Source organism: Pinus tabuliformis, chromosome 8 (genome assembly GCF_031772625.1).
Source record: "Pinus tabuliformis cultivar Carrire ecotype Pingquan chromosome 8, CPIR1, whole genome shotgun sequence".
NCBI lineage: Eukaryota > Viridiplantae > Streptophyta > Pinopsida > Pinales > Pinaceae > Pinus > Pinus tabuliformis.
Window position 1 is genome coordinate 808,112,848 of NC_142294.1, and position 25,885 is coordinate 808,138,732.

Below are 25,885 nucleotides of genomic sequence, written 5' to 3' on the forward strand. Positions count from 1 at the left end.
AAATTCCTAGAAGTTTTCGTTGTTGGGTTTGGTTTTCATTTTGGTCTTGTAGTAGCTCTGAGCTTAGAAGTTGTAGAAACCTCATATCACCTTGGTTTTTATCAGCCTTCTTATGAGTCTGACCATTTGCAAAATCTACCTTTGTTGAGGAATCCACCTTGTGTTTTCTCTTTACGAAACTTCGAAAAGGCTTGTGTTAAAAGTTTGGATTTCATTTTTAGAAAAGAAAACAAAAATTGGTTGTTTTTTGACTGATTTGTGATTCTGCATAAATTGGTCCTTAGTTTACATCTAGCTAAGTAAAACATCCTTGAAAAAGACATCTTGTAAGCTTTGACTTCAAATAGGTTTTTATAGTTTATAGATCTCAAGATTAGTCATTTCCATAGTTTTGAGTGTTTTATAAAAAAAAAAAAAAATCTCTTTTGGAAAAAGTTTGTTTTTGTAGTGGTTGAGTGTTTTGAAAGAAAAGGGAAATTTTTGTGAAAATAACTAGTTGTCTCGTTTTGAGTGCATTGGAAAAGACAAAAAGCTCTTCTTTTAATTTGTTTGTTAAGAAATATTTGTGTTTACAAGTATTTGCATTCTCAAACTCTTTCCTAGCTAGAAGTTCATTGAAGGGAAAAGATTGTTTAATCATCTTAAGTGCATTTTTTAGTGATTTCGAGTCGAGTCTTCATACCACGAGTTTCATCTCCGCACCTCTTGACTTAAACAAAAACCAATAAAAATAACGCTTAAAGTAAAATCTATCTAGTAATATTTTCATTTCTAGGGCTCTCATACACCAACATAGCTTAGGCTAGTGTCTTGGAGTAGGGAGTAATTAACTCTCCAAGACAGTAAAACAAACAAGTAGTTGTATCTTGCGGTAGGAGAGAAATCCAATTGTTGCATTTATGCTCTGGAAATCTCTTCTTAAAGGAGAAGCATGAGATCGTGTCCGAACCAGTGTGGGAATCAATCCTTCCTCATTGGGAACGACGCCAGATATTCACGTATTAAAAACGGTAAACCTCGGATTAACCATTGTCGAGGAGCCTGGGGTCACTTGTTGGTAAACCTTGGATTATGTCAAGGAGCCTTCAAGGGGATTGAGCTTGTTACTCTGGCCTTGTGTGCGTATCGGATCGTAGACTATTCCCCCAGGTATATTTGTTTCCATTGGTAACCTTAGTGACCATATTCTATAGGATTCTTCCTAAGGTGACAGTGGTGGGAAGATCCCACTGTACCTGGAGCAGACGTCGGCTAGAATCACTTGGATTTTATAAGGGGTTCTCTTCACTCGAGACGGTTTAGTGGAGGAACTTGTGCCAGTCTATTCATTAAGCAGGTTGCCGGGGTAACTGTTCCAACTGCCATTTCTGTATTGAACTATGCGACATTGGGCTTCATCACCAACTAGTGTTTTCAGTATCGAAAGTTACTGTTTGTGTGTGTTTGATCTCCTAGATTCTTTAGGCGTGTGATTCAAATTTGTTTGGTTCTTTAGAGGCTTTAGGTGGTTTTCATTGAGATTTTACTTTGTTTGCGTGTGAAGTAGTTAAAATTTTTTAATCATGGCTGAATTACCGAGGAAGTCCCGTAGACTTCGGGGCCAACCTCCTAAGTTTTCACCGAGCCAGCCTGAAGGGTTAAAAGCCCTCGCAACTCCTAAAGATAGTAAAGTTGGGTCACTTGAAGAAGGAGAGTCTTATTTGGTGGTACATCCTGATTTTCAAACTTTAGTAGCAGATTATAATCCACAATCGGTGTTTGTTTCCGAAGTTACTGGTAGTTTTTCATCTACTATTGATATAGGTGAGGAACCTGAAATATCCGAACCTGAAAGTGAATTTGCTGCTACTCCAACATCGGGGTTTACTTCTCCATCTTCTAGTGGTCCTGGTTCACCTAGGGTAGAAAGAATAATTACCCAAAATCTTCCTTCTGGACTTATAGCTATCGAAGAACTTGCTACTCCGGAAGAAGAAGTAGGCATCCCTATCCTTGAAAATCAACCTGCTATTGAACTAAGGGAGCGTGAATCAATTTTTTACAGTCCACCTAGGAGCAGTGCTTGGTATCTTTCTTTGACTAATTTCATGGAAAACCCAGGGCTAAGTTTTTCACCACCTCGTGTTCCTTATCACCCAACACCTAGAGGTTACTATCCTCCGTTAAATATGTCAAGACAGTCGTCCATGTTTACTCAATCCCCAGAATCCTTTTTGTACGGTGGTCCTTCTGTTCCCTTTGGGTATCAGTCACTTTTTGGTACTTTTGCGAGAGCATCTCCTCAACCCATTGAACAGGGGTTATTAACTGGAAACAATGGTACTAAGCCGTTAAGTGTAGAAGATATTCTCATGATGTCAGGTACTATTCCTAATCCTCAACCTCAAGGTGGTCAGTTACTACCTGGGGGGCAGCCTCAAAATTCTCAATTATCGCCTGGGGGGCAACCTCAAGGTACCCAATTTGCACCTGGGGGGCAACCTCAAGGACAGTACATACCAGCGGGATAGTACGTTCCTCAAGGTCAACCCCAGACTCAATATGTACCTCAAGGTCAACCCCAGTATCAATATGTACCTCAAGGTCAACCCCAGTATCAATACATGCCTCAAGGGTATCAACCCCAAGGTCAGTACTCCAACCAAGGTTTCAAACCACCCTCCGATCAATCATATGTTCAAGGAATAGGAAATGTACCTTTGAATTATCAACCCTACCCTCAACCCAGTTATGGTCCTCAATATTCTCAACCTGTTATGGGTCTGTACCCCAGAATGAATTTAGTGTGGGATCCATCGCAAACTCAACAGGTCTTGCAATCGAATGTACAGTTGTCATCTCAAACTGGACAACCCTTAGTTTCTGGTTCACCCCAGCAACCTGTCCAATCTACTACTCAAACTTTTGTACCTTCGGTAGTTTCTCAGCCTTGGCCTAGTACGCCTCGTACTCCGCCTCAAACAACTGCTGCAACATCTGTTCAATCTACCCCACCTACTTCTGGAGTATCGACAGCTCCGGTTTCTACTGTTCCTGTATCTACTCCTCAGACATCTTTACCTTAGTCTAGACTTACAATTCAAACTTCAGTTCAAATGCTTGTAGGACAACCTGGTTCAAGTACGGTTGTCACAAGTCAACCACAATTTACTTATCAACCGTACCAAGGACAGTACCAATTCGGTCCTGCTGTGCAGCAGCCAGTCTATCAATATCAACCGTACCCTGGGTACACATATCAACAACCCCAGTACGGTCCGGTTAATCCTGGTTTTCAGGGAGGATACAATATCCCAAATGCAATCCCTATTCCTAGTTATCTTGGATATCCTCCTCCTGGGGCTGGTTTCATGACCTAGAGGTTTAGGGACCCTAATCGTCAGTTACCATTTATCGCAACTTTGGACTTGTCTGACTTGTCGCGCCTAACGAACGATCCCATTAATTATCTTCTGTTTTGGCCGCCAATGCCGAATAAGTTGCCTAGTGATATTCCTAAGTTTGAAGGCAAATCGGGAGAGGAACCGTCGAACCATGTGATGACTTATCACCTCTGGTGAGCGTCTAACTCCATTTCAGATGATTCAATCCGTCTAAGGCTTTTCCAGCGCACTCTAATTGGTCTCGCGGCCAAGTGGTACATTGAGTTACCGCGAGGCACTTTTTATAGCTTTAGTCAGTTAGCTACCTCGTTTTTAACTCATTTTCAGTTGCCAGTCAGATATGACAATGGCATGGAATTACTAACTTCATTAAAGTAGTCGACGTCCACTTACATTTCAGATCACATTCATGAATGGAGACGTCGACGACGTTTAGTGAAGGTTTTTATTCCGGATCAGATCTTAGCTGAATGGTTTGTAAAATCCTTGTTGCCAGAGATCACTGAGGATGTAGCTAAGGCCGGATTCGTTACTGAGGAGCAAGTAATTGCTCAAGCACAGTACCTTGACTTGGTTTATACTCAGTCAGGTACGTTACACGAGAAAATTCCCGATCTTCCTAAGCAAAATCAAATCGTTGCAGCTCCTTTAGGGTCTCATGTCGCTGATGGTATGATTGGTACGGTTAACACCAAAAGTAAGAAGAAGTATTCTAAGAATTCTTCTCCTATCATAACCTTGCCAGATTCCCTGACAGGAGATTCTTCCGCGGAGATTTCTGCCGATATTCACGTTGTAGAGTCATCTACAGCCAAATCAAAATCCGGTGGTAAGAAGAAAGGGAAGGAGAAAAATAAAACGGATAAAAATTCGAAAGAGAAACCTGAATAGCGGAATCCAATGATGAAAAATGCAAACCTCGTTATCCTTGTCTCATTTGTGACGAAGAGCATTTTACAAGAGACTGCCCTCATCGTGCAGAGGTTGCGAATATTGTCAAAGGTTCCCAAACGCCTGCTGTTTTGAAGGATCCTTTTCTAAGTCAAGACAGTAAGATGATAGATTCTTCCTCGAGTGCCAATGAAGAACCCATACTGATGATGTCCCATGTTAGGATTGCAACTCGATCGCATGATTATGGTAGTAAAAGTCCTGTTGATGGTAAAGAAGCAGAATCTTCTCATTCTAACCCATCAACCTCAGCTCCCGGTTCCGATCCACTACAGATCGTGAAACCTAATCCAGACTTAGTAATCAAACCACCCACCAAGGGTATACTTCGAAAGTTAGCTTTCAATCCACATGTGAGAGCGGCTCAGAACTATAACATTGTTGAGGATTTAGCTGTTTCACCTTCAGCAACGTCGGCTTTGGAAGTGCTGCAATCATGTCCAACACAACATAAATTACTTTTGTCGGCTATAGGAGCTATTGACGTTTAGGACTCGAACCTAATAATTTTCGATCTAGAAAATAGTACACCGTGCTTACCTCATCAAATGGCTTTCCAGATCCCAGTGATAGTCAAAAACAGGCCTATTCAAAGGACTGTGATTGATGAGGGACCCTCAACATGTATTATGTCGATACAGTGTTGGAGATCACTTGGTTCTCCTTCACTAAATCAATCCCCAACAATTCTAAAGGCCTTTGATGGCCGTGGGTTTCATCCTTTTGGCATTCTACAGGATCTACCTATAGGGGTTGAAGGAAAAACTATTAATCTAGACGTGGAGGTGGTTGATGCCCCTCTAGATTACAACCTTCTCTTGGGTCGTAGTTGGTCTTACGCTATGACAGCTGTTGTTTCATCGGTCTTTCAGGTTATAAAGTTTCCTCATAATGGAAAGATCGTAACAGTAGACCAGCTGGCTTACTTTTCATCCGACCTAGCCTCTTCTAAAAGCATTCAGCATGTTGGTAAAACGGCTATCCCGTATAAGGATGTTGGAGTAGGACTAGTTAAAGATGCCAGTTTACTGGGAACTTTTCCTTTTCCTCCGATCAACGCACCATCTTCCTTTGCAACCATTCATATGATTTCATCAGACACCATTGCTTATGATGATCCTTGGATCGTACCTTCTGAATCTGAGATAGACTCATTTGGTGATGTTATGCCTTTGAGTCCATATGAAATTGCGTATGAGGCCGTGCAATCGTTTACGGACCCATCTTCAACCGAAATTGACTTAATGAATGTGGTCCGTGAGGAATCACTTTTCACATCAAGCTCGGATTCAACAACGTTTTCCGAACTTGTTCACTCTGATGAGCAAATTCGTGAAATCCTATGTGTAGATGATTTACCATGGGAAGATCTCCATCACAGATCTTTGTTCTTACCCGAGAATGATCGTTTTGAAAATGATTTTTCATCAATTTTTACGACTGAATATGTCAAGGAACCTCAGAATCCAATGAAAAATCCCGATTCAGAGTTAAATTTGGGAAACATCTCTCGAACTATTCCTATTGACATTTCGATTAAGCCTGGAATTGTTGAAAACATTCATATAGGTGCCTCATGTACAGAAGATGAAATTCAAATATATAAGGCCCTATTTCAAGAATTCCGAGACGTGTTTGCTTGGTCCTATGAGGAAATGCCACGAATTGACCCCGCAATTGTTGTTCATGAAATCAAGACTTACCCAGATGCTAAACCCGTCCGGCAATGTTTGCGTTAGATTCACCCAAGAAAATTTGCTGCTATTAAAGCAAAAGTTGAAAAATTACTCAAAGCAGGTTTCATTTATCCGATCCCGTTCACGGATTGGGTATCAAATATTGTTCCGGTTAACAAAAAGCAAGGGACAATAAGAATATGTATCGATTATAGGGACATTAATCGAGCCTGTCCAAAGGAAAATTACCCAACTCCCTATATCGATCAAATCATTGATGATTGTGCCGGTAGTGAAATATTCTCCTTCATGGATGGTTTTTCCGGATACAATCAAATCAATATTCTACCTGCCGATCAACCAAAAACGACTTTCATTTGTCCATGGGGGACATTTGCTTATTGAAAATTACCTTTTGGGCTCAAGAATGCCGGGGAAACTTTTCAAAGGGCCATGTCTTATGCATTTCATGACATCAAGCACATTGTGCAACCCTATCTTGATGATTTGCCTGCTCATTCATTACATCGAGCTGATCATCTCATCCATTTACGAGCAATCTTTATGAGGTGTAGGCATTATCGGATTAGGTTGAATCCACACAAGTGTGTTTTCTGTATAGAAACGGGTCGATTGCTGGGGTTTGTTGTTTCGAAAGCCGGCATTCGTGTTGATCCCTCGAAGGTCGAAGCTATTGTCAAATTGCCTCCTCCTTCGATTCTTCACCAACTCCAAAGTTTGCAAGGGAAAGCAAACTTTTTACGACGATTCATTCCTAACTACACCGAGGTTACAAAGGGTTTTACCCGGTTGTTGAAACAGAATACTCCATTCTATTGGGATGAGATAGCTCAAAAATCTTTTGATGCACTAAAACACGTGTTGACCCATGCACCGTTATTTCATCCTCCCAACTACAACCAGGACTACTTCTTGTACCTCGCCGCCTCTCATTCCACCATTGGAATGGTCTTAGTTTAGGAAGATGAATTTGGTACTGAACATGTGATATATTACCTTAGTCGAACTTTAAATCCAATTGAGCTAAAATACTCACATGTGGAGAAATTGGCATTGGCAGCTGTTCAAGCTGTCCAACGTTTTTGTCACTACATTTTACTACGTAAAACTACAGTAATTTCTGATTGCAACCCTATGATCTACATTTTGACCAAGCAATTGCTAGGGGGAAAGTACTCTAAATGGATTGTCATCCTGTAGGAGTTCGACTTGGAATTTGAAAAATCTAAGTCTAAGAAATCTTTAGTTTTTGCAGAGTTAATGTGTGACTTCCCGCGTGCTGACACGAAAACTGTGGTGGAGGAGCCCATTGCGGACGAATCCTTGTTTCTAATCAGCACTTTAGATCCGTGGTATGGGGATATCATCGTTTATCTCCAGACCCAATCCTTTCAGCCAGAAATTTTAAGGTCAGAACATCGGAAAATACGATTCCAGTCCCAACAATTCAGAATTATTGGAGATACTCTTTATCGCCGTGGGGTGGACTCTATTTTTCAACGTTGTTTAACTCACAAGGAAGCTGAAAGGGTTCTAAATGACTGTCACTCTAGAGCGTGTGGCGGTCATATGTCTGGGTATGCCACAGCCCAAAAAATATTGCGCGCTGGCTACTTCTGGCCGTCTTTGTTTAAAGATTGTATTAACGCGGTCCGAAAATGCCACAACTACCAAATTTTTGATCGAAAGATGCGTGCTCCACCTGCTCCTCTCCACCCTATAATTGTCGTTGGTCCTTTCACCAAATGGGGTATCGATTTTATTACATGTAACCCTCACTCGGCTGGGAAGCATGCGTATATTATCCTTGCGGTAGATTATTTTACCAAGTGGGTCGAGGCGATGCCTACATTTGAGGCAGACGGCAAAACAGCTGCAATTTTCGTGTTAAATCATATAATTGTTAGGTTTGGTGTTCCACAAGAGATCATCACTGATCATGGGCATCATTTTCGAAATGTTATGATGACCGAACTTACAGCCCAGCTTGGCTTGCGTCACGATAGTTCAACTCCTTATTATCCACAAGCTAATGGTCTGGTTGAATCCATCAACAAAGTTTTAGTCATCATGATCTGACGAATCATTGGGATTCATTGGTCGAATTGGCATAACATGTTATTTTCAGCGCTTTGGGCATATCGAACCTCAGTAAAAACGTCAACAAGGTTCACTCCTTTCCAACTAGTTTATGGTCTAGAAGTTGTGTTACCCATTGAATGCGAAATCCCGTCATTGCAAATGGCCATCGAGTTACTTCCAGCCACTTACGAAGAGGAAAAACGTTTATTATACTTGGTTCAATTAGATGAGAATCGACGTGATGCTACATTGGCGATCAAAACTCACGCAAAACGTATGAAAGCTTAGTATGATCGAAATGTGACCCCTCGAAATTTTTCGGAAGGAGATCTAGTCTTATTGTACGATCAAGCTAATGATAAATTAGGCACTGGAAAATTCGTTCCTATGTGGCATGGTCCCTGTGTTTTCAAGCGAAAGATAGAAAAAGGGGCCTATCAATTGGTAGACTTTGACGGGGACTCTTTAGGTAAACCCAGAAATGGTCGTTACCTGAAGAGGTATTATGCTTAAAGAATGGGTATGGAGATTTTTAGTTAGGATAGTTTTCTTTCTAGCTGGTGTGTTTTATTTTAAAAAGTGTGCTTAGCTTAGAGAGTGTTTTTCATCATTATTCCTGCTTATCTTGGTTTTACTCTTGATATTGCAGATGTCGATGCCTCTCCAAACATACATTGGTTTCGCTGATGGTGCTTGTCGTAATACACGGAACATTTCTTCCGCAACTTGGGTTATCTATTCGCCCTCTGACGAGTTGGTATCTATGCTTGGGGTAAGCCTCGTTCAAACAATGAACAACATTGCCGAGTATAGTGCAGTGATTGAGTTATTATCTGAATCTATTTCATTTGGGATTCGGAGTTTGATAGTGAGGTTAGATTCTGAACTCATTGTATTACAGCTTAATAGATTGTATGCCATTAGAAATCCAGTGTTATTGAGATTATTTTTGAGAGTGCGTCTCTTGGAACGTGAATTTGATTATATTGAATATCAGCATATTCCAAGATCTTTAAATACATTAGCAGATGCAATTGCTTCTCGAATGTTAAGTAGACATTTGCAATAATCATACATGTAAATTTAAAAGCATTCCATAACGTGATTTACAAGATAAGCCGGTAATAGTGATATATATATAGGAGTGTGTCAAAAAATACATCATCCTCAATCATATGTTGAAAAACACCTTATGATCGGCAAAAATGATAAGTACAAAAAGCAAAAATGTCACATGTGCCTACAATAGGCGACCATCCTATCACTGGTGATGATCTCGATAAGAAACCACTGCACGGGCCACTTTGCAAAGGAACCTCCTAAAAGGTCCTGGGACCCTAATCACATAGCGCTGAATTTGACGAGGAATGTCATCTATGCTGGTCTCCGGAATGTCTCCTGTCAAGCGCTCTAGATGACTCTCCAACTTGGCCAAAGTCTCTGCTGATTCGTCCTGTGGGGCTGGCGCGGCTACAGCTGGTTGTTTCCTCTCGTAAGGCCGGAGAGCGGCTGGTCGCTGTGGACCCACATCTGCATTTGAAACTTTTAGTATAAGTTTTGGGACGAGAAAAAAAAATTAAATAGGAAAATGTTGAAAATGATTTTACCTGAGTCATCCCATTGCTCTCCTAGTGGAAGAGCCATGTATGGGTAACCACGAAAATCTACCCCAGCATAAGGGAAGTCCTGAATAGAAAAAACCTGGTTTTCCAACCATTAGAAATACTCAGGTTTGAATCAAACAACCTCTGTCCCCTCGTCCGGATGACAGGATATAACTGCAACCCATCGCATCAGTTTGGGCTCTCGAGGAAGCCCAGCTCCAATAGTAAGGTGCTGCGGGACCAACATTGGGACCCTCTCCAGACCAAAGCTCACAACCAAAGCCCCATAACCAAAGGTCTTCAGTTGTCCGTTCTTGGCTCTGGTCAGTTGGCCTTTTACATTGGCCAACAGAGCATCGCACCAGTTGAAGATGGTGCCTCAAAAGCAGTCAACTGCCATCCGCATCTGGGATCCAGTGGCAATATGTAGTGTGGCACTCCCACAAAGTCTGGTGATAGTAAATGCGATCACCATGAGTTCAGGATGGGATATGGTTTTAATGTCTATCCCTTTGTCTCTAGCCTGGCTGTTGCAGAACTCTAGTCGGAGGCTATCGATAGACTGGCCACCTGGCCTAGTCCCGAATAGAGTCAAGTCTTTGCCTCTCTTAGGCAAACCGGTCAAAAATTATATGTCTGCCGGCTCAATTTCAAGCTGGTGGCCACCAATGAAGAAGCATTGGTCCTGTATGCTCCACCTGTCTACCAGCCACTGCAAGAAGTCCACCTGGGCCCTCATGCTAGGTATGGCCCATAATTTGTACAAGCCGCATGCCTTCAATGCATCAATCGAAGGTTGTTGATTCAACATGGCAAGATCCACGTCCTCATGCTCCTGTTCTTGCCAATCTAGCATGATGTACACTCTACATCCAACAAAAAGGAAAATTAGAATGCAAGAAATTAAATCGTTTGGGTCAATTTTGAGAACTTTTGGGTTAAAAACCCTTGCTGCGGGGACCGCACCCTCTGTATTAGAGACGGTGCGTGGGTCCGCACCTTGCCTTCATGGAAGGTGCAGACCCCTAACTTTTTCCCCATTGAGAAAAAGTCGGGGTCCACGGGCTACCAGTGTTATGCCTGCGGGCCCCTGCGCGCGGGTTTTTAGCCTAAAAACCCTCTAAAAAATGAAATAAAACCCTAAAACAAAAATTGAAACAGTTGAAATTGAAGAGTAGGATGATGTGGATTACCTGGAGAAGACGACGTTCAATTCCGACGGTTGGATTTTCCGCAATCTTCACGGGAAGTTTCTGAACAAAAGCACTATTTTCTCACTCAAATCTCAAACGGTAAAAATGAATTGACGAAAGCCCTTTTTATAAGTTTTTTGAATAAATAAATTGTAAATTTGTTTATGTTTCACTTTGGAAAGGTAATTTTTGCAGCATTTTTATCCATCTCAAACAGGTATGAGTAATGTTTGCATTTTTGTTCAGGATAACGGATTATTCAGGCGAAATCTATCATTTTCGACGGAAAAACATTTAGAGCCACCTTTAAGCTCTTTTCTGACTCCTAAAACATGAAAAGATTGCCGAGTTTTTCTTTTTAAACTTGTTAAAATGGAACTAAAAAGACGGTTCACTTACAGCTCTTTTCTGACCGTAAAAACATGAAAAGATTGTTGGATTTTTGTCGTTTCAAATTCGATATTGGTTATAAAACGACGTGTCGTTGATCGCTTTTTTACTTTTTTGGATCAGAGGCACTAATTACGAAAAGTACTCCTTGGTCGTAAAGATCAAGTGGTTCTCTCAAGTATTATTTTATACTTTTTCGGGCTTGGGAGACAAAAATTTACGAAAAAGGTCAACCCTGGAGTCTTCTTAAGTTTTTTCAGACTCTCTAAAATTGAAAAATGCCGAGTTTCTCCTATACTGGACTCGTTAAAATTTCACAGTAAAGGACCTGCTCAATTACAAACACGAACGAACCACTCCTTAGGGTTCGAATTTAAACTAAGTTGGACTCATCCGAAGGATGAGTTTATAATCAAGCAAATGTTATCCTCCTCAAGCTTGTCAAAAATAAAGAGGTGCTTGCCAGAAATGGTGGGGGGAAAGAGAGAAAAATGAGCCTGTTTTTCATACTTTGTAACCGCTCTTGAACACGACACTTTTATTCACCTGGGTTGGGGAAATCCTTGCCTAACAGTTGATCAAACCACATTGAAAGTCTTCAGCCGGTTTCTGGGTATTAACTTTGGGTCAATTGTCACCAAACCATCTGTTGTGTTGTTATGTGTTCAAGATGTCACTGCCAATAAGCCATTCATCTGCAAAATATCTATCATCCATTTTGACCATCCCTGAGTCAGTCCTTCCAACTAAATTTCTTCAACTTGATCTATGATTTCGTGTTGTGGGCTTGCCTACGACGGATCGCTTTCTATCGACTTCAGCTCATTATCTAGAAAGATGATCTAGAAATCTCAGTACCTTGGGATCTGCATGCCTCAATGGCAGGTTTCTCGCCTTTGACGACAGGTTGCATCATTGACCTTCAATCAAAGGATTCCGTGACATGTTCGACATCAACACATCTATTCACATCTCATGGATTGTACTGGATACTTTGAGAGCCATTGACATCACTGGTGGTTTCTCTCACACTTGTTAACAGTTTACATCATTGACTGGTAATCAAGTGGTTTCTACCATGTTCGACTTCAATACATTCATTCACATGGATAGAATCGTACTGTTTCGGGAAGTAGAAATGAAGACCCTGGATCTAGTTTCTGCAATCCAGGCTGCGAGGAATTTTGTATTCATTATATAGTGGACTATTTATAAACAGATGGCTGCATCCATACTGTGTCCACATGAGTCTATACTTGTGATGTATTGCAAGATCATTCCTGTATCAGAGCAGTAGTTAGTTTTCTAAGTCAGTTTTGATCTGAGTATGGGAATGCCTACCTCAGCGATGATATGATCTCATATATATATCTTGCATTGAGAGTTTTTACAGGTTCCGACCGAGCTCTCCACAAGATGATCCTAGAAATGATAAAGTACTTTACTCTTCCTAAATGATAAATGAAATCCTCATCTACTACAGACTTCGCACTTTAGGGGGCAATCTGTTACACAAAAATATCGTCACCATGATTATTTGCAGTCAGTATGGGTCTATCATCACTTGTACTGACCTCCTAAGCAAGTCTCAGACCTCATCTCTTCAAGTCAAGCTTTGAAAATGAGAGAAAGACATTGAAAATCAACAAAGCTCTGGTTCCGCACTTTCTCTCACTGTTGTCTGCGGTCCCGCACCCCTTGTTTACAAAAACTGCGGACCTACCCGCTCTGTCCCTAAAGGAGTGGGTGCGGACCCTTGTGAAAGTCAAAAAGGCACAAATTTATTCTAAAAAACTCACTTTGGGTTAATTCTAGATGATTCTAGAAGGAATTTTGACGTGGATTGGTCGCTCTTAGGTGGTTCATGCATCCCAAAAGAGAAGGAGCTAATCCCTTGATGAGAGGAGCTATCCCTTTGAAGGAGGGCTTTATCCCTTTGAAGGAGGACCTAGTAACTTCCCTCCATTGCACTATAAATTAAGGCATTGGGCTGGTTGCTAGGGAGGTTAGAAGCTGAACATTTTTTAGGGTAAATGCTGGTGGAATTGAGACTTCCTAGTTAAGCTTGAGAGGAGAGATCACATACCTTTTTGGCTTCATTAGGAAGAGAGTGAAACTTGTCAAAGTAGAGGAGACTTCTTGTTGGACCCTGGGAGGAGCTTGTACATCATCAAGGCACAGGTTGTAAAGTTCTTCTTTGATTTTAATTAATACAATCAGATTCATTTTTCTCAACAAATTGTCTTATGTCATTTGTTTCATTAATTCCTTGATCATCATGTTAAGTATGCTTTATGATATTGGCTTTTCAGGTGCTATTTAATTTGTTTGCTTGTTTGTGTTTGCAAATTCACAACAAGGGAGCTCATTTGGATCAAAGGAGTGAGGCTTCCACAAACTTGCATTGGACCTAAGGCAGGCCTAAAACACTTGTTTGCCTTTGTTTAAAAATGCATATTTAGAGAAAGATAGTTTTTGATTGGCTTGCTTGTCACTAGATATCGTTAGATTCTAGGAAGGTCTATCTTGTCTACAAGATCGACTCATTCCGTGTGACAGTTAGTCTTTGCAGCCTTCCTCCAGTTATCAAACATGCTCTTACAAAGTGATTTTAAGGTGTCAAGGTCAAATTTTATCATTTCAGTGAGTCTTCAAGTAAAATTTGGTCACTAGGCATTAGGTCTAGGGTTTGCTTTCACTCCTTTAAAATTTGTCCAAATGTCAGTCCATGTCACCATTCAGTTGATTGTACCATCATTCAGAGGGTTTTCATTATCATGTCAAAGTTCCACTGGGTCATTTTACACCTTGTTCATGCTTCAGTTGCGCCTAGGTAAGGTCATTTCCCTCTCCTAAGGTTTTGAAGGCAATTCTCTTGGACGGTCAAATCATCAGCAAAACTTGTATCCTGAAGTTCATACACCTTCCCCTATCCTTAAAGTACCCTATCAAACACTTCCCATCACTGAGATCCCCCAAATTCCTCATTTTCGCACAAACCCTAGTTTCTTGCTACAACTTGGCAATTTTATAGGTTGGACCTGTGTTTTGCCTTTTTGGACCCCTTCCCCTCACTCAATATTTGAAATTCCACTTTCCCCTACTTCTTAACATCCCTCCCTACTTCCAAGAATTTTCCCAAGAATTTAGAAGCTGCTTATCCCCTTCATTTCGCTTCATTTTGAAAAATCCCTTGTTCCACACATCGAGATAGGTTTCACTCAAATGATGTTTCTGAGCAATAAAAGATGAATTTTTGAAACCTGAGAGAATTTTTTGTCAAAAACATGCCAAGGAAGAAAAACCTCCTTCACTTTTTACACAAGTGTCATGGTTTTGGAGAAATGTCAAAAATACAATCGCCTTGGGAGAATTGATGCACCTCTGAAGTGACCTTGGGAAAATCAAGTTTTCTCCTAGCTCGGTTGGCCAAATGACTTGCTTGATGAGCCAAATAATAACTAGACATAAAGAGATTTCCAATGAGCTATCATGAGCTCAATTTGGAGTTGAGGAAGGCATTCAAAAGTTGACTGTAACAGCACTCTGCCTTTAGGCAGCCTCATTTGGCACATTTTGACCAGTCTTGGGAGATTTGATTTTTGACAGGGAAAATGAACTCCAAATTGAAAAATTCTAGTTGTGTTGGAAATTAGACTCAAATAAATTTCCAACGAGCTATCCTTCACCCAATTTGGACACTGGGAAGGCCTCCAAAAGTCTCCTACAAAAGGGCGCGGCACACAGAGGGAGCACGGGGCACTGGGAGAAAATTTCCAGTGTAAATTTACACTGGCGCGACGCACATGGAAGGCGCGGTGCACAGAGCTGCCAAGGCTGATTTTTCTCAGAATTTGCAACCAATTTCCTTCAATACCTTGAATTTTCCAGGTGGGTTCAATCTCTCAGTGTTTCATCCATTTTTGTGCTCAGTGATGGTGGTGTAATGGCGATAAAGGTTGAAACAAAGATTCATACCCAACACAAATAAATTTGCTGCCAGGGTTTCCGAGCTCACAGTTTTGTCACCAAAGACTCTCCTCCTTCCCCATTCTCCCTTGTTGCCTCATTTCCTACCCCCCACCAAATTGATCAATCTTACATTACATTCAATCCCAAACCCTATCCCTTTTTAAAATCCCCTCAACCCTATATAACTAATCCCAAACCCTAAACCTTATTCCCATATACAAAATCCCTTTCCTCTCCCTCAGCACCATAGGTACAGGACAAAGGTAAGGAGCCCATGTAGGATGAGGGGCCTTCAGGTGAGCCATCAGGTGAACAGGAGGCTGATTTCATCCTCATTCAAGATGATGATGCAGATGTGGAGAGCGCCCAACTTAGTATGACTATTCAGGAGCAGAGCACAGAGATCCAACACTTGTCACTCAATGTGGAGAGGGCCAAATGGATCATCAAGTATTTGGAGCAGAGAAACAAGTAGCTTGAGGACCAACATGAGATCATGGAGCTGCAAAACATCCGTGAGGATCGACAAGCTGCCCAACAAAGGAGGATTGAGCTCACTACTTTGGAGCAAAAGATCAACAATGACCATGAGTCCTGGCTAGAGCGGATCAAAATCCACCTGGAGAGACTACTGGAGAAGGCCGACATAGACAAAACCATACTAAGGAGGATGGTTTATCATTAGAGGGCACAAAATATGAGTGCAAAGGCCCGGATAAGGAGCTTGAAGGCAAAATTGAGCAAAGCAACAAAAGAGGCAAAAGAGCAAGATCGGCTTGGAATCTTGGCTGAGGCTTCCTTGGTTCATCATAAAACCCCATAGAGAACCTCCAGCCCAAATTTCAAGAAATTTGGGGAATTTTTGGTCACATGACAAATTTTTGGGCAAAACATAGGGTTTTTCTCCCAGTGGCGCGTCACTAAAAATCGGGAGCTCCAAATGAGGAATGGTTTGCATTTTTGGATTCAGCATGGAAAATCACGACTACTGGTTCCCAGAAAAGAAATTTGGGCAAGATCTGAGTCTCCAGGAGGTCAAAAACACCCAAAAAATGGCCTCTTTGCCCCTTTTTTGACACACAGGAAGCAGTCTTGGGAGAACGGATATTTGGAGGGGCAAATGAGCACCAAATTCAAAAATTCCAGTGGGGTTAGAAAGTAGACAGGACAGGCTTTCCAACAAGCCTAGTTGGGAACATTTTTGACACCTTCAAGTGCCCCAAAACAGGCCCCAAAGTAGCGTGATGCACAGAGAAAATGGCGCGGCGCACAGAGGAAAAATTGCCAAATTTGCTTCCATTTCGCGAAATTTCGGTTCGCGACTTCTCCAAGTGGGCCCGCTCATCTACACTTCAGTTTTTTGCCACCAAAGGCGGAATTTAAAGTATTTTTTCTCCAGATTGGCTTCTATCCAAGTGGCGAAGGAAGGAAAACGGTCACCCAAGCCAAATGTCATGTTTGTAGCGCTGCACCTGTAGCTAATGATTGGCTCTTCATCTCCATTTTGTAATGATTCGAGTAACTCCCCAACCCTTGGGCATTCTATCTCTTCATGTCACATTCTATATATTGTATGTAAGCTATTTGCAAAGGGTTGGTTGGCTTGTAACTTCTAGGAGACTGTGGGAAAGAAACTCTGTTTCTTCACTGTGTAATTTTGACAGAGAATTAATGAAAGGCAGCGGCTCTATTTCATGAGATTCTTGTGGTTACCTCTAAAGTGACCTTGGAAAAAACAAGTTTTCTCCTATATCAGTTGGCCAAATGAATTTCTTGATGAGCCAAATGATAGCTAGACACAAAGAGCTTTCCAATGAGCTATCATGAGCTCAATTTGGAGTTGAGGAAGGCATTCAAAAGTTGACTGTAACAGTACTCTGCCTTTAGGTAGCCTCATTTGGCACATTTTGACCAGTATTGGGAGATTTAATTTTTGACAGGGAAAATGAACTCCAAATTGAAACATTCTAGTTGGGTTGGAAAGTAGACTCAAATACATTTCCAACGAGCTATCCTACACCCAATTTGGACACCAGGAAGGCCCCCAAAAGTCTCTTGCAAACGGGCGTGGTGCACAGAGGGAGTGCGGCGCACTGAGAGAAAATTTCCAGTGTAAATTTACACTGGCATGACGCACAGAGCTGCCAAGGCTGATTTTTCTCAGAATTTGCAACCAATTGCCTTCAATCCCTTGAATTTTCTAGGTGGGGTCAATCTCTCAGTGTTTCATCCATTTTTGTGCTCAGTGACGGTGGTGTAATGGCGATAAAGGTTGAAACAAAGATTCATACCCAACACAAACAAATTTGCTGCCAGGGTTTCCGAGCTCACAGTTTTGTCACCAAGGACTCTCCTCCTTCCCCATTCTCCCTTGTTGCCTCATTTCCTAGCCCCCCACCAAATTGATCAATCCTACATTACATTCAATCCCAAACCCTAGACCTTATTCCCATATAAAAAATCCCCCTCCTCTCCCTCAGCACCACAGGTACAGGACAGGTAAGGAGCCCATGCAGGATGAGGGGCCTTCATTGTTGTGGGGAAAAATGCCTATTTAGGATGATCCTATCCACCTAAGGTGTGACAGCGCCTTAGCAACAAACGAATACAGCTATTATGATTTCTTCCTTTATGAAATGTGAAAGAGGGGAGATTGGCAGACTTACCGTTGTCTTTCGGTTGTCCCTCGATCTAGATCCTCTTTCCCTTTGTGTGTCTACAGCTACTCGCCTCCTCACTTGCCCAAGAGAACAACTACTCGAATCCCACGAGGTCACAAGAGAACAGCTACCTGTGACAAGAGAACAGCTACTTGCGACAAGAGAAGAACACAATACAAAGGCAAATGTACATATTCATAAATGATTCAGGATTAGAAGCAAATAAAATACACTAATGCAATCATACAAAGTACACCAGCATATAGGAAAGAATCAAGATAGCTTTATTGAAAGTAACAGGGTTCAGGAAGAGATACAACCCATGGGGCTCCAATCCAGCATCTCCTTCCCAGCATAATGGAATTCCCTCTTCAGCTCCCTTCAAAGCATAAACACCCAATGTATCAAGCCACAAACCAACAACAATTCTTTACATTCACAAAATTCCAGCCTCCCTGACCTCTTGTAGGAGAGATCTATATATAGGGATATTGGAGAGAGGATGAGTCAGCTTGAGACTGGTATGAAACTGACTAGTGTCCTCCCTCTCTCATAGTTCTTGAGTCCACTTGGAGGTTCTTGCTTCCACTTGGATATTTGGAACCTCTTACTCATCACTAGTCGAATTCCCTGATCCAAGTGTCATTTTGGAAGCTTCCTGGGCATTGACACCTTGAGAAATGACTCTACCACTTGTCCAAACTCGCTCAGCGTAGGTAGCCTTTGTTGCAGTTGACATTCAACGCAGGTAGACAGTGGAGCAGTTGACATGATCCAGAATTGGCTTGTTTTTGAGTGTTTCCAGGTGGAGAACTTTAGTGAATTGCTGTGGTTAGTTGGCCTTGTTCCTCTAGGGGTAGGAACAACATGTTTAGGGACTTTGGATCCCTTGATTATCGACATTTCATGCTCAGTGATGTAAGGCACAAAAATGTCTATAACAGTTGCCCCCTAAAGTATGAGGCCGTTTATCGGGTGAAATGCTTTATCCAGGAGGGTCCGAAGTTCATCCATCTGCTGGTAGGAGACCTGTAATAAAATACAATACAATACATTATGATTCATTCTGCTTTCATGATCTAGCTGAGGCGGGCATTCCCATGCTCAGCTTTATAAATTCATTTTTGTACATAGAACAGACGATCGTCTGATGGTAGACTGATAATTTTGGTGAAATTATCATCCTTTGAGTAGGATGATCATCTGCTGCAATGATGTACATGTCAAATGTCTTTATTTTTCCTGAATATATATTGCAGCCCGGATGGATGAAACTAGATCCGGGGTCTTCAAACTTGTTCGATCTTCACTCTAAGTACAAGTCGATCCATGTGAGAATTGCGCTGAAGTCGAACATGGAAAGACATCGCTTGATTACCGGTCAATGATGTAAACCGTTAACAAGCGCGAGAGGAATCACCGATAATGATAATGACCCTCAAGGTACTGCAGTACAATTCACGTGGTGTGAATAAAGGACTTGGCGTCGAACACCACGCAAAATCTTCTGGTCGAAGGTCATTGATGTATACCTGTCGCCGGAAGTGAGAAACTTGCCATTGAGGCATGCAAGCTTCAAAGTACTGAAGGGGTTGTCCCTAGATCAACTTCTTGGATAATGAGCTGATGTCGACAAGAAGCGATCCGTCACAGGAGGGCCTTAATGAATCCCACATCAGTGACATGGAACGGAGCTAATGATTTTAATGGAGGTGAAAACGATCTGTGACATATGATTCAGGGTGGCGGTCATGAATGGATGAAGGATAATGTATGGCAGTGGATGGGACCCGGTTGACTCTTTCTGAATGACTTCTCTTGAACATATGGCGACACTGATGCGATGGATTGGTAGCATTACCCCAAATATGGATGGTATGGCGAGACCATGGTGATGTGACCGGTGAATGAAACAACCCAACCCGAATGTGGTACGGAGGAAAAGTGTCATGTTCAAGAGCGACCTGCTACCATCAAAGTTTTCTTGATTTTTCCCAATTTTTCCCCAGTCATTGCTGACCAATACCTCTTTATTTTTGTCAAGCTTGAGGAGGATAACATATGCTTGTTCTATAACCTGCCCTTCGGGCAAGCCCATCGCTATGTTTTAACGAGCCTAGCGATAGGGAAACTCGTTCTCGTCTAAAGACAAGTTTGTCGCTATTTAATCATTTTAACGAGTCTAACGACAAGGATAACTCGGTCCTTTTCATTTTTAGAGAGTCTGAAAAGGTACATAAAGTCAACTCCAAAATTCCTTTTTCGTCATCTAATCCCTTAAGTCCGAAAAAGTATAAAACAATACAGAAGGGATGAGTTTTCGATAACTTTAACGAGCCGAATAAAACAAGCGCTCGACCTTTTTGTGCAATAATCCCTCAGGTCCAAAAAGATTAAAATCTAGAGGAGGGATAGCTCTTCCTGTCCTTTAACGAGCTGGAAGGCCAAAGCTCGGCAATCTTTTCATATTTTACGAGTTAGTTGAAAAGAGCTTAAAGAAGACTCGTCTTTTGAGGAACGAGTGATAAACAGGGATATCAACTGATTCCAGGTACAGGTTGGAATTTTCCAATCACGGCAGTGTCACAAGGATGGCTAGGTGAAATCACTCTTCGCAGCTGTCCCTCAAAATGGGTAAACAATCATATGGGGGTGAACGATCGGCCAAATGAAAAGTGGAGGTGGCAGGTGCAAACACGACCAAGGCTTTTATGGCTGATAAATTTACGATCACAGTGGTTATTTACCGGGATAGGTTCATTTTTTAGTTAAAAATGAGCTTAAACACTGGAGGAAACTCTGCTCACTGCTTATATTTATTTTTTAACGAGCATGAAGACCGCGTTAAAACTGCTCGGATCTTGCGTTTATTTTTTAACGAGCATGAACTTTATGCTAAAACTGCTCGATTACCCAATCATAACATAAGAGTGTCTCATGAAAGATCCCATTTTTTATAGAGCTTGCGCCTTACCAAAGCTATGCTCACTCTTCCTTTCTTTATGCAAGTTAGGAAATGGCTAACCCAAAAAACGGATAAATAACCGCTCTTTGCTTGCACTCCAAAAGGTTTGCATGCCCCCAGGTATAAAGTACGATTTCAAAGTTACCTCTACTTCAATTCCATCGAAACTTTCGTTTCACCGGGAGAGGCCTACCTCTTTCAGGTTACCCAAAGATTGCCTCGTTAATCTTTCAAACAAAACACTTCCTTGGCAATGTCTACTGAAATAGACAGAGGTGAGTGACGATACCCACCCTCTCACATAACTTTGACAAGAGAATCTTATTCTAGAACAACCCCTCTTCCATCCACGGACGGGGTACGGACTAGTCATATTCTCCCGCGGAAACCTACCCTATACCCAAAGTTTCCCTGCCGAAGCAGGCCAGGATGCATGCCCCCTGGGTTCCGGTCATATCCTCCCGGATTACTCGCGCTCATCAGGAGGACGGACCGTGGGTTGAGACACTTCTTGCATGAATAGACCATTTAGGGATGGCACATGACTATTTGCGATGCGTGATCCGGGAAACGAAAGTTGGTCTACGAGCTTGACCATTCTTCCTTCATGCGGAAAACACATTACCCTAAAGAGTGAGGAGACTACATCTCCCATGCAATATATATAGTCTCGTCCAAGGAGTAGGTTATAATCCAAGGGTCCTTGAACGACCATCACGTTCATTTGAACGGTCTTCCATTTCAATGTTATAGGCACATTGGGGAGGATCCCTAAAGGTCGACTGGTTCCTTTATCAAAACCTGATAGATTCCTCATCTCAGGTAAGAGCGCTGGCGAACCAAGCGCTCTCCAAGCAATAGAGGAAAGGATACTCACAGATGCCCCCTCGTCAATGATAGTGCCAGCCATTACCATTCTGTATATTTGACAAATAATTCTGAATGGTACACTGGCTGGCAACCGGGGTCTGCCTAGTTGGTTCCAATCAAAGGATACAACCAGGTTGCTTGGTGGTGGGACCGAATATAAGGCCGGATAGTGCTCTGATGAACTTCCTTCCTGCGATAAAGGAATGGTGGCATTGCCCCCTTGATCATCAGAGTCAGTGCTGATGAAGAGAATCTGGACGGTGTCGTCTTGATTCTCCTCTGTGATGGTGTCATTCGAAGATGGAGCCTCTGAAGGCAAAACCGGGTCAACTGCTGTATCAACCTTTTGACTTTCATCAGGCATGGATCCAGACGGTTCATCTTCAATGACAGGCGCTTCGGCTGACCACCTGAGTGGCTCAGCCGGATTCTCAACTAGTGAGGGACTTGGCAGGAGTCTTTGATATCCAGGAGGAAGATTCGCTCTTAAAATCGGGCGATCTTCCAGAACTCTTTTTGCCTCGTCTAAGAAGGGACAACGGTGGATGGCGTGATCGCCTTCACATAGTCTGCAGGGAAATTTAGCTTTCCCGCTCTGTCCTGGAGCTTCACTCCCACTAGTTGACGGTGAGCAGTCTACATGGCTATCAAAGGTCGATGCTACCGAATTGTGCAGACGGGGGGACCAGTCTCTTAGTATCCGCGGGATACAGGGACAATCTCTATGGAAGTGGTCTTCCCTGCATATGACGCATGGCGATTTAGGCCTTACAAGTGCGGTGTGTGGATTTTTTTTAGATGACACTTGTTTGCCCCCAGTCGCCTTAGGCTCCTTCTTCTTCTTTTCTTTCTTCTTCTTCTCCTTCTTCTCCTTAGGAACCTGGTTTTTAATTCGACCAGTTCCGTCAAGTGAAGAGGAAGGAGGGGAGGAAGATGAAGTTGAAGGTTGGGAGGCAACTCTTGTCTGATCTAACTGTTGACTCGACTGTTCAGGAATGGTGGTATTCTGAACGACATTGGTTGAAAAGAGCCAAACTGGTAGGCCAATTGTCAGTCCTGGAAGCGACAATGTGGCCATGTGGGGTGCACCAACATCCCCCCAAGAGGAGAAGGGACTAGGATTTCCACCCAAGGGAATTCCTTGGTTGGTGTGCTCCATCTTTTCAACCTAAAGATCAACGCAGGATTAAAGGGTGATTGTTCCGTTTAAAATAAATTGTTAACGACGCTTTAGACACAACTTGCTTTTTCACTTTTAAAGAGTCGAGAAAAAGCTAAAGATGACTCTAGTCTCCTTCGATGTTTTAACGAGCCCGAAGTGACAAATGCTCGGATGGATTTTTTCTGTTATAGAGTCTGAAAAAGGCCAAAAGAAACTGCTCTGGAGATCTAGGTAGAGGGTGTGCCAAACTTTTCGCAAAACCACAGAATACTTTTTACGGTACGGGTGGTCGATCTTCGTGAATGCTGTGTTCACTGCATTGCGATTAGTAGGGCAGCCGACACGGCTTCCTAAGGATAAAAGATATATGCCTATAGGGGTCTCCCAATATATACACGACGGTACGTGGGAGCACAATCTGTATTAGCGCTACCGTCTCTCAGGAGGAATCACCCACCTTCTTCGAGATCGACAGTCACTATGCTTAACGACGCCAGAACACGTCTCTAGCCTAGACCTCTATGTTGTGCGTTATGTTACAAAGCGTTGTTAGGTTCATTCAGTTTATTTTAGGTTGATCATTTTAAAGTTTTCCTTTCAAGGTTCACCACGAGATGTATGATACAAATTCCTAAATGCAGTCTAAGATGATAAGCAAGCTTTATTATCTTTCAACTTTGAAAATCCTAGCTACTAAGGGAAAAGAATAACACTATCTCTTCTCAAAGAGCAATCAGCACACTCTAATGCACTTTCCCTAAATCCAACATGCAAACTTATCAAATGCAAAATGCACAATGCAGGTGTTTGTTTTCCACTTTCTTAGTATAAATGCCTACAAAGAAAGCTTTTTGCACAAATTCGAATTTTCTTTTAAAATGATCAATACAAACAAGTTCACTCTTTTCGAGAACAACAAGGGTAGAAGAGATTACAATCACTTTGCTATTTTTCAAAATAAAGACTTGTTTTGACACTTAAAAGACACAAATTAAAACCAATAAGCGAAAGTAAATCTATAATCAATCTGCAATCAGCCAATGAACTCTCTTCTAAGATCACAATCAAATCTGAATCAAAGGCTACAGGATGACTACTTTACTCATGCAAAGGAACACTGTCAATGACACCACAAACACATAAAAACATTCACAATATTTTTGTACAAAAATGAGGCGGAATCAAGCAAAGAAAAGCTTATCAGACTAGTACGTATGCTGGTCAAAGGCTGCAAAAAACAGAGATCAAAACAGGGCAACAAAGGACAAAGAACCCCAGCTGCACAAGGCCAAACTGGTTCAGCGCAGGTCTAACACTGTCAGTTTGACATTCAGCGTAGGTAGCCCCTTCGAGACCTGCGTTGAAATGCAGACTGCCTTGACAGTGTCTGCGCTGAAAGGGAAAACTCTCGTTTCCCTTGGTTTCTGGGTCACAAAATGCTCAAAAATCAATTGTTTCAGGCCAAATCAGAAACACAAGCAAGGTATAAACAGAGGGATACTTTGATAGGGTACTAAAGACTATCACAAGGATCATCAAGTCATTTGTGGATCTAGTTTAGATCATAGACAAGTCCAACCACTGGATCAAAGCAACAACTTTTTACTTTGCATCCAGGAAAGATGCAGTTCAAAGTTGCTGTCGAGTCTATGAAGTAAACAAATGACGGAAACACAAATGAAATGAATAAACAAGTTCCTCCCCAGCGGAGTCGCCAATTTGTTGTGGGGAAAAATGCCTATTTAGGACGATCCTATCCACCTAAGGTGTGACAGCGCCTTAGCAACAAACGAATACAGCTATTATGATTTCTTCCTTTATGAAATGTGAAAGAGGGGAGATTGGCAGACTTACCATTGTCTTCTGGTTGTCCCTCGATCTAGATCCTCTTTCCCTTTGTGTGTCTACAGCTACTCGCCTCCTCGCTTGCCCAAGAGAACAGCTACTTGAATCCCACGAGGTCACAAGAGAACAGCTACCTGTGACAAGAGAACAGCTACTTGCGACAAGAGAAGAACACAATACAAAGGCAAATGTACATATTCATAAATGATTCAGGATTAGAAGCAAATCAAATACACTAATGCAATCATACAAAGTACACCAGCATATAGGAAAGAATCAAGATAGCTTTATTGAAAGTAACAGGGTTCAGGAAGAGATACAACCCATGGGGCTCCAATCCAGCATCTCCTTCCCAGCAGAATGGAATTCCCTCTTCAGCTCCCTTCAAAGCATAAACACCCAATGTATCCAGCCACAAACCAACAGCAATTCTTTACATTCACAAAATTCCAGCCTCCCTGACCTCTTGTAGGAGAGATCTATATATAGGGATATTGGAGAGAGGATGAGTCAGCTTGAGACTGGTATGAAACTGACTAGTGTCCTCCCCCTCTCATAGTTCTTGAGTCCACTTGGAGGTTCTTGCTTCCACTTGGAGATTTGGAACCTCTTACTCATCACTAGTCGAATTCCCTGATCCAAGTGTCATTTTGGAAGCTTCCTGGGCATTGACACCTTGAGAAATGACTCTGCCACTTGTCCAAACTCGCTCAGCACAGGTAGCCTTTGTTGCAGTTGACATTCAACGTAGGTAGACAGTGGAGCAGTTGACATTCAGCGCAGTTGCTCAGTGGAGCAGTTGACATGATCCAGAATTGGCTTGTTTTTGAGTGTTTTCAGGTGGAGAACTTTAGTGAACTGCTGTGGTTAGTTGGCCTTGTTCCTCTAAGGGTAGGAACAACATGTTTAGGGACTTTGGATCCCTTGATTATCGACATTTCATGCTCAGTGATGTAAGGCACAAAAACGTCTATAACATTCAGGTGAGCCATCAGGTGAACAGGAGGCCGATTTCATCCTCATTCACGATGATGACGCAGATGTGGAGAGCGCCCAACTTAGGATGACTATTCAAGAGTAGAACACGGAGATCCAAGACTTGTCACTCAAA